The sequence below is a fragment of the Typopeltis vanoorti genome, chromosome 17 (assembly GCF_054136105.1).
Source record: "Typopeltis vanoorti isolate ZY-2024b chromosome 17, IOZ_Tvanoo_1.0, whole genome shotgun sequence".
Taxonomy (NCBI): Eukaryota; Metazoa; Arthropoda; class Arachnida; order Uropygi; family Thelyphonidae; genus Typopeltis; species Typopeltis vanoorti.
The window spans coordinates 3,046,025-3,061,277 of NC_143565.1; the positions used below are offsets into that span (position 1 = coordinate 3,046,025).

At 40.1% G+C, this 15,253-nt stretch overlaps 1 protein-coding gene across 3 annotated transcripts in view; it reads left to right on the top strand.

The window, feature by feature from the left end:
* LOC150097100 (VPS35 endosomal protein-sorting factor-like) overlaps positions 1–15,253 on the top strand; it is a 386,078-nt gene that overhangs the window by 581 nt on the left and 370,244 nt on the right. The window lies entirely within an intron of this gene.

Genomic DNA, 15,253 nt, shown 5'->3' on the forward strand with positions numbered 1-15,253 from the left:
TTATGAGCAAATGAAAGTTCCTAGTTCTAGCATTGCATTCCTATGCAATGCTAGAACTATCCATAATTTTACTTATCCATAATTTCTTTCTTACCTGAAGAAAAAAAGTATTGCTACTCACAAATACTCATTTCTGTATAATTTACCAAAATTTTAAAGGACCCAATGAACAATTTATGAGCAAATGAAAGTTCCTAGTTCTAGCATTGCATTCCTATGCAATGCTAGAACTATCCATAATTTTACTTATCCATAATTTCTTTCTTACCTGAAGAAAAAAAGTATTGCTACTCACAAATACTCATTTCTGTATAATTTACCAAAATTGATACAATATTGAGATTTACAATTTAAGTAAAGTCATTTCAGCATTAATACTTGAAATAATTTTTGCACAAAACATACTTTTTTCTTTATATTATTTCACACATTAAAAATTAGAGAAACTATTTGAAATTAATTAAGAAAAAATAATGTAATAGTTATTGGTAATTTCATTCTTTGTAGGTATAAGGAAATTCTGAGTAAAAGATTAAAAAAAAATCTTTTTACTTTATTATTATTATTATTTAGGCCTCCATGGAGTCAAAAGACTCATTGTGGGAGGTCCTTCCTAAGAACATAAAGTCAGTCAAGACTCATCGAGGGGAGGTCCCCCCCCCCAAGAAACACGAAGTCTATCATACCACACCTTAAACTCATTGACTGTTCTCACTCTCACCACTCCATCAGGCAATGCATTCCATGGTTCAACCACCCTCCATGCAAAGAAACCACTCCTCACCCTCTTTCTCACAGTTTCCTTTCGTAACTTCCAGGGATGGCCTCTTGTCATCACTCCTTACCGCTGTTCAACCAAGCGAAAGAACTCCCCAGTGTCAACCCTGTAACCACCTCTCAACAGTTTAAAAGTCTCAATCATATCACCTCTCCTTCTTCTATCCACCAAACTCTGCAGTCCACATTCCCTCAGCCGATCCTCATAACTATGCTTGTACAGTTCTGAAACCATCTTTGTCAACCGTCTTTGTATCCTTTCCACAGTTAATTTATCCCCTTCAAATCCTGGGGACCAAATCTGAGAACAGTAGTCCAAGTGTGGTTTGATCAGAGACTTATACAACGGAATGATAACCCTCTTATCTCTGCAGGTCAGTGTCCTTCTCATAATTGCAGCAATCCTCTGTGTTACCTTCACCACCTTTGCAATATGTCCCCTAAACTTCAGGTTTCTATCAATCATCAACCCCAGATCTCTTGTCTCCCCTACTTCCTCCAGTATAACTCCTCCTAACTTATCTTGTATTTTTTACTTACTTATTTTACTGTATTTTACTTATCTTATTTTTACTTATATAAAAATCTTATGGGGTAAGGTAGTACAACACATACCTTACCCCAGTAAGGTGATACAACACCATATTCAGTCCTGAAGATATTTTCAGGTGCAAACTTTATTTGCTCACACTTGGATGAAGGATTAAACTAAATTTATTATAGTCTAACCAAGTGAAAAATAAACTTTCAACATTTTTCTCTAAATCCAGAGCAATTTAATAAAAAAAAAAGGTGGCACACCTTTTAGCAACTCCTATAGGTAAAGATGACCTCGCTATTGCTTCTGCCTCGTATCCCCACCTCTGGTCCTGGCTCCCACTGAAGAGACCTCAATAAAGGTCGAAACTAGTCTGGGAAGCTACCAACACTCCTATCCCAGTATCTCCCATAATGCAAAACACATCTCCTTGCGGATATGTATAATGTTATGCATTAAGGGATTGGCCACTACCCAGACTACCCACAACAAAGCTTTGGAAGCTTCAAATAATATTTATACTGCACTTGGCACCCTCAGGATATTCAGAAATTCACTATGTGAATTTATGGATATCCTGAGGGTGCCAAGTTAAAAAGTTTCTTAGCCTACTAACCTATTTCCACGTCATTCAATTCAGAAACTATAGCTCATAATGGCTATAGTTTTTCACTACTTTAAGGAAAGGTTTCTTCTTATTATTATTATGTGACACCCCCAGGGAGTCCAAAGACTCATTGAGAGAGAGTGTGGCAGCAGCATCGAATGATTGAACCCCTTTCAACTACTAACCGCACCCAAACACGCTTAACTTTTTTCGTGAGCTATTGGTAGCAGAGGCTCTACCAATCGCCCAACCTTTGCTTTATATAAGGAGATTGTGTTTACGAAAGCTCGTAAACTCGCAATACCATGTTAGTATTGTGAATGTATTGTATGAAGGTTAGGTAATCTGGAAACCCTGCTTTAAAGACATCAAACATGAAACTTTTTCAAGCCTCCAATCAGGATGGTGGCAGTCTTGCACCAGGGGATGCATCATCTACCATAAAAAAACATTATCCATGTTGATTTAATTTTGTTACTTTATCCTAAAATGTTTTAGTACCTGTAGGTGAAATATTGGATTAAAGTGTTGAACTTTTTTTTTTATTGTTTATTTTATTATTATGACCTCCATGGAATTAGAGACTCATCATGAGAGGTACACACTAATGCACACATTGCTCATCCAACCATGCCTTAAACTGATTCAATGTGTCTACATTCACAACATACTCAGGCAATGCATTCCACTCACCAACCACTCTCAATGCAAAGAACCTGCTCCTCACTCTGTTCACAACCCTCCTTATACAGTTTCCAGTGATGGCCTCTTGTTCTACCTGCCCCCCCCCCCCCATTCTATGAAAAAATCTCTTCCATGTCAACCTGATAACAACCCTTGACTAGCTTATATCTATCAATCATATCTCCCTTCTTCCTCCTATTCATAAGGCTCTGCAATTTGCATTCTCTCAATCTGTCCTCAAACTCCACATTCCAAAGACCACTGACCACTTTTTTGTGAATCTTGTCTGGATTCTTTCCAACATACCCTTGTCACCATGAAAATCAGGTGACCAAATCTGTGCACAATAATGCATATGAGGTCTGATCAAGGCCACATACATTGGCATCATAATCTCTTTATTTCTACATGTCAGAGTCCTCCACATCATGGTAGACCATTATCCGATGTGACATCTTCACAACTTGTGCTATGTGCTCCTGAATTTCAGGTCCCTGCCAACTACCACTGCCAGATCTCTCATCTCCTCTGCTTCCTTTAAAGTTTCCCCACCAAGTGTATACTTCTGTATTTTTTTTTTTTTAAATATTTGTGGTATATTTTTATTTTTTATACTTTTTTATATTTGTTTATACTTTTAGTATTTTTTATATTTTTTATACTTGTGTTGTTGTTTATAAGTCATGAAAAGTTTTATGAGCATATGCAACTGACACAAGCTTCTTTTAAATCATTATAAGTTTAAAACCTTATTATGCTTGGGATTCATAAAAAAAAGTAGTATGGAAAATTTTGTCAAACATGTCACATTCTTGAGATGATATAAAGTTAAACACCAGTAAAAGAATTTAAAACTTGTATAGTTTCTTTATGAAAAGTGCATTTTAAAGGTGTGCAATGAAGTATCAGTTTGCATTGATCATGTATATTGTGTATACTGCATAAGTGATTTATGGTGTTCCTCTTTTGCAATTGGATCTTTTTTATTTTTTTTATATAACCCACATGATAGACTGCAAAACTTATAGCAAATTATTTCTGTGTGTGAACGAGGATCAAGAGGAAATTGATTTATATCTACCCTATATATATATAATGATAAGCCTTTTTATATCACGTTTGTATGTCATGTTTTTTGAAACATTTTGAAACTCTGACTACCCTGAGTGCTGAGTCTTCAGATTTCGAGGAGAACTGGCCTACCAGTCCGGAAACCCCCCCCCCCTTTCATGTCTTCAAAATTTGAGTCATCAGAATTCAAGGAGAACCGGCCTACCAGTCTGGAACTCGGGGAGTTGGGCGCCAGGGGAATGGAGTCCCCACTTTTGAAGACTCGACACTCAGGGGCCCCTAGGCACCCAGGGGCGTAACCCCCCCCCCCTTCGAGTCTTCAAAATTCGAGTCATCAGAATTCAAGGAGAACCGGCCCCAGTCCGGAACACGAGGGGATGGGTGCTGTAGATTCCATGGGGGCATAATCCCCCTAGTATATATATATATATATATATATATATATATATATATATATGACACCTGCTTATAAAAATTGTAAGTACATTAATATCATAATGGGCTGAGGATTTTTTTTCTACTTTTATCAATTTTTATAATTTTTTGTATTTTTTTTATTCATTTTTACCAGGTTCAAAAATCCTTCCCTAGAGACCAAACATGGAACTTTTCAAGCCACTTCAGCCCTCTAATAAGCAGAACAATGGTCTCACACAATGAAATTCATCTACCACCTAAAGATGATTACATACATCCATGCCAATGGCAGAACTCAAACCTGCAGCTTGTTGTTTGAAGAGCAGACAACAAGGTTAACAAAAGTTGTTCATGCTGAATGTTGATATTTTTTGTGAAGAGCTAGAGTTTATTATTATTATTATGTGACACCTCCAGGGAGCCCAAAGACTCATTGAGGGAGGACACCTACTCTACAACTCTCTGTGTCCACCAACTACAGTGATCTCCAACTACCATTATCATCTAAACCAATGCCATCTACCACCTTTAGTATTTTCACCAACAATTACAAACATCCATGCGCACAGTGAGATTCTTACAGAGAAAAAGGGCATTGTGGAGGCAGACATAAGAAAAGTGGAAATACCCAATTTCATGAGGTCTACAAAGACCAGACAAGGAGGGTGACTTGGTTGGTGAGAGTAGCTAAATAGAGGTATGAACATCAGTTAGCTAATAAAGCCAAAAAGAATCCTAGGGAGTTCTTTCGATATGTAGCCAGCAAAAGAAAGAATGATTATGGAAGGATGACATTGATTGGAGAAAATGGTATAAAGACAGCTGTTGCAGAATGTGTGGTGAAGATACTTAACGAGCCGTTCATAAAGATCCTTCAGTCTTGTGAATGTGTCTTCATGGAAAGATTGAGAGCAGTTGAATATGGGGAGAAGAGACTGACTGTAAGTGAGCAAGAGGTGTTTGGGGAGTTGAGTAAACTAGATGTAAATAAGGCTGTGGGACTTGATAATATATCACCGCGTATTCTGAAGGAATGTGCCAGGGAGTTGACACCTGCCTTGACATATTTTTTTAATACGTCTTGCATTTGGTCAAGTTCCTAAATAGTGGAAGGAGGGCAAGATTGTACCACTTCATAAAGGAGGCGATCGAACTCAAGCATCAAACTACAGGCCTATCTGTGTGTCAGGTGTTGTGGTTAAGTTGTTGGAGAAGCTTGTGAGAACTAGGATCCAGAGTTGGGTTGACAGCATGGATTTGCTAAAGAGAAGTCATGTTTTAGTAATCTACTTACTTATTACAATAAAGTGACTGCTTCCTTGGACAGAGGAGAAGGATACACAGTAATAATGTACTTGGATTTTGCAAAGGCATTTGATAGAGTACCTCATGATAAGTTGACAGTCAAACTAGAGCAGATGGGGTTGGATATTAGATTAGTGCATTGGATTGGAGACTGGCTATCTGATAGGTATCAACAAGTTGTGTGGGGGTGCGATATCCAGGAAAAGGAAAGTCATTAGTGGAGTGTCTCAGGGTTCTATTTTGGAGCCATTACTGTTTAACTTGTATATTAATGATACTGGCAAAGATTTGGATGGAGATATTCAGTTGTTTGCAGGTGATGCAAAGTTGGGACAAACCATAAAGAGTAGTGAAGATGTTGTGGCCTTGCAAGAAGACTTGAATAAATTGAGTGATTGGGCACGGCAATGGGGGATGTGAGTTCAATGTTGTAAAATGTAAGGTTTTAAAATTTGGAAAACAAAGATGGGATGCAGAATTTATTCTTGGTGAGAATATATCGTTGGAGGTAGAGGAAATAAGAGATCTGGGGGGTGATAATGGATAAGATCTAAAATTTAGGGGACACATCGCCAAAATTGTGAAGACAACACAAAGACTTCTGGGAATGATGCAGAGGACACTAACATGTAGAAATAGGGAGATTCTTGTTCCATTGTATAAGGCTTTGATTAGGCCACACATGGACTACTGTGCCCAGATTTGGTCACCGGGTTTTCAGAAGGATGAAGAGATGTTGGAAAAGGTCTAAAGGCAACTGACTAAGGTAGTTTCTAACCTCTGGAATGTCGAGTATTAGGAAATATTGAAAAGATGTAATTTCCAGTGTCTGACGGACAGTAGGAAGAGGGGAGATACGATAGAGACCTTCAAGTTGGTAATGGGTTGTTGTAGGATCATTGGTGGAGAAGTTCTACAGAGAATAGTTGGAGATCAGGGGAGAACCAGAGGTCATCCCTGGAAACTGTATAAAGAGGGTGTGAGTAGGGGAGTGAGAGGCAGGTTTTTTTTTTCATGCAGAGTTGTGAATGATTGGAATTCCTTGCCTGAGAGTGTGGTGTCTGCAAGGAGTTTGAGTGTGTTTAAGACACGGTATAATGAGATGTGTGTGATAAAATGACCTCCCAGATGAGTCTTTGATTCCATGAGATCTTGGAGTAATAATAATAATAATGAGGAGGTTGTGGAGAGGGTTTAGAGGAGAGTGATTAAGTCGGTGAGTGATGTAAAAAATGCTCCATACATTGATAGATTGAGAGCTTGTGGATTGCAGAGGTTGGTTGATAGGCAGAGCAGAGGTGATATGATAGAAACATTTAAATTACTAAAAGATTGTTATAAGATTGATGCAGGGGAAATGTTTCAGCTGTGTGATAGTGATGGAAGAATAAGAGGTCATCCCTGGAAATTAAGGAAAAGTGTGGTTAACAAGGGTGTGAGAACGAGGTTTTTCGCCTGGATGGTAGTAAATGAGTGGAATGCATTGCCTGACTTAGTTGTGAGTTCTTCATCTGTAAATGAATTCAAGAATAGACATGATAGATATTGATTTGATAGTTTGGGTCTCCCACGGTGAGTCTACTGACTCCATGGAGATACCTGTAATAATAATACTGAATTCAGTGGAATGGGATCTGTTGCTGGGTGGAAAGAATATCAACAGTGCATGGGAAGCATTTAAACAATACTTAAATGATGCTATATCAGAACGTGTCCCAAGAGTCCAAAGAATAAATAGAGTAGGAGTTAAATGGATGTGTAATCTTATTAAGAAAGAGATTCATAAGAAATGGACGATGTGGAAGAAATACTGTTAGCATAAGGATGACATCTGTTATGAACGTTATAAGTAGCAGGCTAGAATAGTTACAACTGTTGTATGGAAAGCAAAATCTGAGAATGAAAAGAAACTGGCTCTGTGTGCTAAAGACAACCCACAAGAATTCTATTGATATGCTGAATATGAAAGAATAACTCTTCTAAATTCAGATGACGTGAGTGTTACAAATACAGAAGAGGTTGTTCTGTTAATGAGTGCCCATTTTATTAAATGCTATCAATCTGGTTAACATAACATTGAACTCACTGTTACCTCTTCACTAGATGAAGAAATGCAGGTGTGTGAGGCCGAGATATTAGAGCTGTTGCACAAATTGAATAAGAATTTAGCAATAGGGACTGATGAGATATCAGCATGTCTGCTAAAAGAGTGTTCAGCTGAACTGGCCATTCCTTTGACCAGGATGTTTAATATGAATCTCAGGACAGGGAAGATTCCTCAGGAATGGAAGGAATGTGTGGTAATTCCATTGCACAAGGATGGTGCAAAGACCGATATATCCAACTATCAACCAATTAGTATCTCAGGAGTGGTGGTGAAGATTTTGGAAAAGTTGGTTAGGGTGCACATTCAGAAATGGGTTGACATTGAATCTCTACTTTGCAATGAACAACATGGGTTTACTAAGGGAAGGTCACGTTTTAGCAACTTGCTCACATTCTATAACAATGTTACCATTGAACTAGACAGGAGGAATGAATACACCATGATACTTTTGGATTTTGCTCAGGCTTTTGACAGAATACAACATGGTAGACTGTTGCATAAATTGGAGAAATTGGGTTTGGGTTATACAATATTAGCATGGATAAGAGGATGGTTGACTGACAGATATCAAAAAGTGGTATATGGGGAATCTGAGTCTGCAAGGTTTAAGCCGTACATCAGACTTTAGGCCTATTACCATCTCCCATGTGATACTTAGATTCTATCATAAAATCTTAGTCAAATGACTTCAGCAACATATACAACATGATTATGGACAGAGAGCTTTTGTCCCTTCGGACAGCTGTGCCGAGAATATATATTTTCTTTCTTCTCTTCTCTCTGATTCTTGACACCGCCTTAAGCCTCTATATATGGCATCGCTGCACCTCCAAAAGGCCTTTGATAACGTCTATTGCTGGATGCCCAGAACCCTTTCTTTCCTATGTTATAGAGCTATATTTGGGTAGCTCCATCATTATCACTATAGGGTCCCATGCGACTTCTATTCCTGCAGTGCAGGATGTTCGCCAGGGTGATCCTCTATCTCCCCTTTTCTTTAACTGTGTCATAGATGAGTTTCTTCACTCTCTTCCTAGCCATATAGGCTGCTCTCTAGGTGTTTCTTCCTTTAATGCTTGGCCTTTGCATACGATCTTATTCTCGTAGCCTCTACTAAGGTAGGCTTGCAGGAACTCCTTGACCGGGCAGTTGACTTTTTCTCTATTCAAGGCCTTTCTATTAATGTAGAGAAGTCCTGCTCTTTAGCTCTTGTCCCCTCTGATCATGACAAGAAGCTTAAAGTCGAGACTATAGAGTTTTCCCTGCATGGGAGGCTGTTGCATGCTTTGACCATCCTGGAAGAGTGGAGATGCCTCAGTATCATGTTCACCCCAAAGGGAAGGTCTTCTCCCTTCTATCCTAGAAGCTGGGATCACTTCTTTGAGAAAAGCTCCTCTCAAGCCCCAGCAAAGACTGTTTCTCCCACTATCTCCTACCTTGCTTTTACCACAAGTTTGTGCTTGTTAGGACATATATCTCGGTACTGTCCCGAATGGACATGGCTATCTGTTCAGCCATGAGATCATGGCTCTGATGCCGCCTGACACCACTTACTGCATATTTCCACACGAGGGTGAAGGACGGTGGGCTCGGAGTTCCATCACTTAGATGGCTGATCCCACTCCTGCAGCTGTCCAGAATCGCGAAGTTAGAACTATCTTCTTCCCCTGTCTGCAGAGAGGCTTTCTATGGCCCATTAATACAAGAAGACTTTAGGTGGGCTAAAGGCTGGTCCCATTATCAAGGTACCTTAATTGAGTCAGCACCCGCAGAACACAAGATGGGCATCTCTGCTGTACTGTTCTGTAGATGGTGCTCCTTTAAAAGAGTCATATCTGGTGTGCCTCCCCAGCATGATTGGGTATGGGATGGCACCAGACTCCTCCCTGGGTTCGAGTATATTGACCTTATCAGGACTAGGATCAATGCCCTGCTCACTCGAGCCCACATAGCTCGCTGGGGTAGTGACTCAAATTGTAGGGCTGGCTGCCACTACAGTGAAACATTGTCTCATATAGCCCAAAATACTGTGGTCTCCCATACAAAAGTTGGGAGACCACGGTGGAACCACATTATACGACCTCCATGGGTTTGCATAAGCCAGACTTAGTGATTAAAAGAAATGGTGACATTTGGGTACTTGATGCCTAGTGGTAACAGGGTGCCCACTAGCTTATAGCCATAATAATAAGGTAAACTGTTATACGAATAATCAAGATCTAGTTAGTAAGATATGGGAGGAGCATGGGGAAACTCCGAGGTTTGCCAGCTGCACCATCTCTTTACATGGCATATGGGTGCAGATAGCTATAAGGACTTAAAACCACTTGGGCTTACGCAGAAGGATATAAAAGTTCTTTCCTTGAGGGCCCTACAGGGCACACTGGTGGCATGGCGTTACCACCAGAGAATGACTACAATGATAACTAGAACAGGCACAGGGTAAAACACTTGTAAAAGCTTAGGCCTCTATCAAGTCTGGACGTGATGTAAGGGTGGTACTGCCCATAACCAATACAAAGATTCATTTAAAAAAAAAAAAGTGGTGTACCACAAGGATCAGAGCTTTGTCCACTGTTATTCAATCTGTACATTAATGATACTGGAAAGGGTTTGACAAGCGACATGCTATTTGCTGATGATCCAAAGATAGGTAGGGTAATCAGGAAAGCTACTGATATGCAGTACTTGCAGAATGATTTGAATAGGCTAGAATTGTGGTCATAGGAAAATGAGTGTCAGTAAATGTCAAGTCATTTTCACTTCAGTATGATTAGATATCCAATGTTGTATTATATTGTTGAGATTAGGCTAGAAGAAACTGATTTAGCTAGGGATCTTGGAGTGTTAATAGATAGGAAGTTGAACTTCAGGGGCCATGTGGCACAGATTGCACATACCAAAAGATAATTGCAATGATGAAACAAACGTTCGCATTTAAAGATAAGGATGTCATTTTGCCTCATTACAAGGCCTTGATAAGACCTCACTTAGACTATTGTATGCAGGTTTGGTCTCCTGGTTTCTGTTGTGATTCTGATATATTGGAGAGAGTACAAAGGAGAGTGTTAAAAATGATATTAAGATTGTGGAATACTGATTATGAAGACAGATTGAGAATTTGTAGACTGCAGACACTAGCAAATAGGAGAAAGAGGGGTGATGTGATTGAGACTTACAGACTTCTGAAAGGGTCATACAGGATTTCAATTGATGGAATTTTTCAATTTATGGAAGGTGGGGAAAGGATGAGAGAGGGCATCCTTGGAAGCTGAGATTGAAGGCCGCCAATAAGGGTGTGAGGGCTAGATTTTTCTATCAGAGGGTGGTGTGTGATTGGAATGGATTGTCATTTTGCCATTGGATTTTGACAGAATGGATTGTCATTGTCAAAAGATAAGGATGTCATTTTGCCTCATTACAAGGCCTTGATAAGACCTCACTTAGACTATTGTATGCAGGTTTGGTCTCCTGGTTTCTGTTGTGATTCTGATATATTGGAGAGAGTACAAAGGAGAGTGTTAAAAATGATATTAAGATTGTGGAATACTGATTATGAAGACAGATTGAGAATTTGTAGACTGCAGACACTAGCAAATAGGAGAAAGAGGGTTGATGTGATTGAGACTTACAGACTTCTGAAAGGGTCATACAGGATTTCAATTGATGGAATTTTTCAATTTATGGAAGGTGGGGAAAGGATGAGAGAGGGCATCCTTGGAAGCTGAGATTGAAGGCCGCCAATAAGGGTGTGAGGGCTAGATTTTTCTATCAGAGGGTGGTGTGTGATTGGAATGGATTGGCTTTGGATGTTGTGAGTGCAAGCAGTGTGAAGGAATTCAAGAATAAGTATGATAGCTGGTGTGTAGTATGTGGTCTCCCTCGATGTGTCTCTGACTCCCTGGAGGTCTCTCTTAATAATAATAATAATAATATTAATATGAATGAGAAAATAAGAGTCAGGAGTGTGGAAGGCTTTAATGACTGTGAAGTTTTTGGAGATGGTATTTATTGATTGGGTAAATGAATGGCGAGTAAGAGTGACTAACTTGCAGAGAGTGATAGGTGAGCTGAAAGAGGAGGTGGAATATCTTGTGAATGAGATGAGAAGTATGAAAGATGAGATTAGGAGAATGGAAGAGATGAATGCAAGGCAAATCAGAGTGGGAGTGAGAGGAAGTTTTGGGAATGATAGAAGAGGAGAGAATAGAAGCAGTAGGAGAGAGGGAATAAGAGAGGTTTGGAAATGATAGAAGAGGAGAGAGGGAATGAGAGAGTGGTTTGGGAATGATAGAAGGGGAGAGTATAGAAACAGTGGTAGAGAGGGAATGAGAGAGAGGTATGAGAATGCTGGAAGAGGAGAGAATAGAAACAGCAGAAGAGAGTTATGGGAATGTTAGGGGAGGGGAGAATGGAAACAGTCAGAGAGAGGAAATGCGAAGGAGTGCTGGAACCAGGAATGGAGTAATGCCAGGATACAGGTAAGTAGGGGAACACAGAGAGAAAGGGTTAGAGGAGAGAGAGAGAGAGTGAGGGATGTATGGAGACTTGACGATCTCTGGTGTGCAAGATAGGATGTCAGAGGTGTGTTTGCCTGGAGGGATGATAGAAAATGTGGCTATGGCAATTAAGAGGGGGTGAAAGGATGGATGAAATGATCGTGATGGTGGGCAGGAATGACTTGAGAGACATTATAAATTGGGCGATCTGAAAGAGAGATCTGAGATTCTTGCTTGAGGTTGTGCAAAAGAAAACACAGAGGAAAGATTCTGTGTGTGTGTTGCCCAGGTATGATAGTGACGAGTTGAGCAGAAGAGCAGTAATACTGAATATCATAATAGTCAGAATGTGTCAGAAGAGAGGATTGGAATATGTGGATGCTTGGACAACATTTGAGGACAGAGGAGAGAACTGTATGCGAGAGACCGCTTGCATTTGAATGAGAAAGGATGAAGGCATCTGGAGAAATTGCTGTTTTCTCAATGAGTCAGTGTCAGGAGACGAATTGGTGGCGCTGATAACGTCAACCTGGCAAAAAGATTATTGGGATCTCTGAGCTGTGGTTGACGGAGGATGATATAATAACAGGAATTGAAGTGGCAGGGTACAGCATTTTTCGGCAGGATAGGAAATAAACGTGGTGGTGGAGTACTGCTTATGATAAGTGATGACTTATGTTCTCTAAGAGTGGAGACTGGAATGCAGTGACACTAATGGTTTTGAAAGCATATGGTGTGAGGTAGAAGTGGCAAAGACAGGATATTTCGTGGGGTGTAGCTATAAATCCAGGGAGCACAGAGGGTAGGAAGCAGGAGATTTTTAGGCAGTTGTTTTAGGGCCATTACAGTGTCACTCCCTGAGTCACTCCAGGAGTGACTTTTCTTTTCCTGGATATCGCACCCCCCATACACAACTTGTTGATACCGATCAGATAGCCAGTCTGCAATCCAATGTACTAATCTAATATCCAACCCCATTTGCTCTAGTTTGACTGTCAACTTGTCATGAGGTACTCTATCCAAAGCCTTTGCGAAATCCAAGTATATTACTGTTTATCCTTCTCCTCTGTCCAGGAAAGCAGTCACTTTATTGTAATAAGTAAGTAGATTACTAAAACATGACCTCCTTTTAGCAAATCCATGCTGTCCATCAGAGATAATACCATAGTTATCAACCCAACTCTGGATCCTAGTTCTCACAAGCTTCTCCAACAACTTAACCACAACACCTGACACACACACAGATAGGCCAATAGTTTGATGCTTGATTTCAAACACCTTCTTTGTGAAGTGGCACAATCTTGCCCTCCTTCCACTCCTTAGGAACTTGACCAAATGCAAGACTCGTATTAAAAAAATATGTCAAGCCAGGTGTCAACTCCCTGGCACATTCCTTCAGAATACGCGGTGATATATTATCAAGTCCCACAGCCTTATTTACATTTAGTTTACTCAACTCCCCAAACACCTCTTGCTCACTTACAGCCAGTCTCTCCTCCCCATATTCAACTGCTCTCAATCTTTCCATGAAGTCACATTCACAAGATTGAAAGATATTTATGAACTGCTCATTAAGTATCTCCACCACACATTCTGAAACAGCTGTCTTTATACCATTTTCTCCAATCAATGTCATCCTTCCATAATCATTCTTTCTTTTGCTGGCTACATATCGAAAGAATTCCCTAGGATTCTTTTTGGCTTCATTAGCTAACTGATGTTCATACCTTTATTTAGCTACTCTCACCAACCAAGTCACCCTCCTTGTCTGGTCTTTGTAGACCTCATGAAATTGGGTATTTCCACTTTTCTTATGTCTGCCTCCACAATGCCCTTTTTCTCTGTAGCGCATGCTTAATCTCTTTATTCATCCATCTCACACCTACCTTATTTAACCTTCTCACCCTTGGAATACATTTAGACATTGCATCTACTAGATAGTTTTTGAAAATCCCCCAAACTGCATTGACCTCTTTTCCAGCTAACTCCTCATTCCATGCTACACCCGCAAGCTGTCTCCTGAGCTCTTCATAATCACCCCCCCCCCTTGTAGTTCCACATATACCCTTTTTCTCACAGGGGTCCTCGCACTGCTGGCAACCACCCAGGTAATCACCTCATGGTCACTCTCATGTATTGGCGGATGATTTGACACCTCATTTATAATTACATCCTCTGATGAGATGACCAAATCCAAGACACTTAATCCTCGAGTGCCCTCTGTTACATACTGTCTGAGGTAGTTATCCTTCATAAACTCAAGAAACTCATTTTCTTTATTCCCAGTTGCTATCTCATCATTCCAGTCTATATTGCCATAATTATAATCACCCATAATGATCACCCTTTTCTTATTTGCTTGGCTAATTTGACTATACATTTCACTATCACCACCATCCACATTACCTGTCTATAACAACATCCCACCATCAACCAAATACTTGATTCCATTCAGAGGCGAATGGAATCAAGTATTTGATTCCATTAACCTCTATCTCACACCATACTGCCTCAAAACTACTGGCACTATTTCCATCTTGCTTCTCTACTCTTTATGGACATAACTCTTTCTCTATCATCAGTAGCACTCCCTCACCCTTTTTACCCCTTCTATCCTCACGAAACACATCATACCTTCCATCTCTATTCCTGTCAAGATGTCATCCTCTTCCAACCATGTTTCACTTATTCCGACAATCTTTGGGTGAACAGACGCAATTAGTGCAACCATTTCATCTGCCCTATTTCTTATACTTCTAGCATTTGTATACAAACACAACAGCTCATTTCTGGATCTACAGCTAGTTCCGCTGATACCACTTACTCGATGTGATCTCTTCATGCTCGACTGGGGCCATTTCCCTTTCTGCTTCTTCATTTTAGAACCCTTTTAAATTCCAACTGTTTCCTCTTGATCCCTGTTCATACCATTCCTTTCCTGCCTACACATGCTCTCACCTCCTCTTGGAGCATCCACCTTTCTCATGCTGTGTACCCCTGTCCACTCTGAGCCTCCCCATTTCCCTGCTTCTCTTGCATACCCATTCTCTCATTTTCTGTACTCATACCACTCACTTCCCCATTCATATCCACCTCTTCAATCTCTCCTATCTTACTCTCCTGCTCTTCCACATCACTTCCCTCTCAATCTGATTCATTCTCTCTATTCACTTCTCTACCTTCCAGCAGTAGTCTCTCCAAGCGACTCACACCATAACCACTCAGATGCAGTCCATCGCTCCCATACA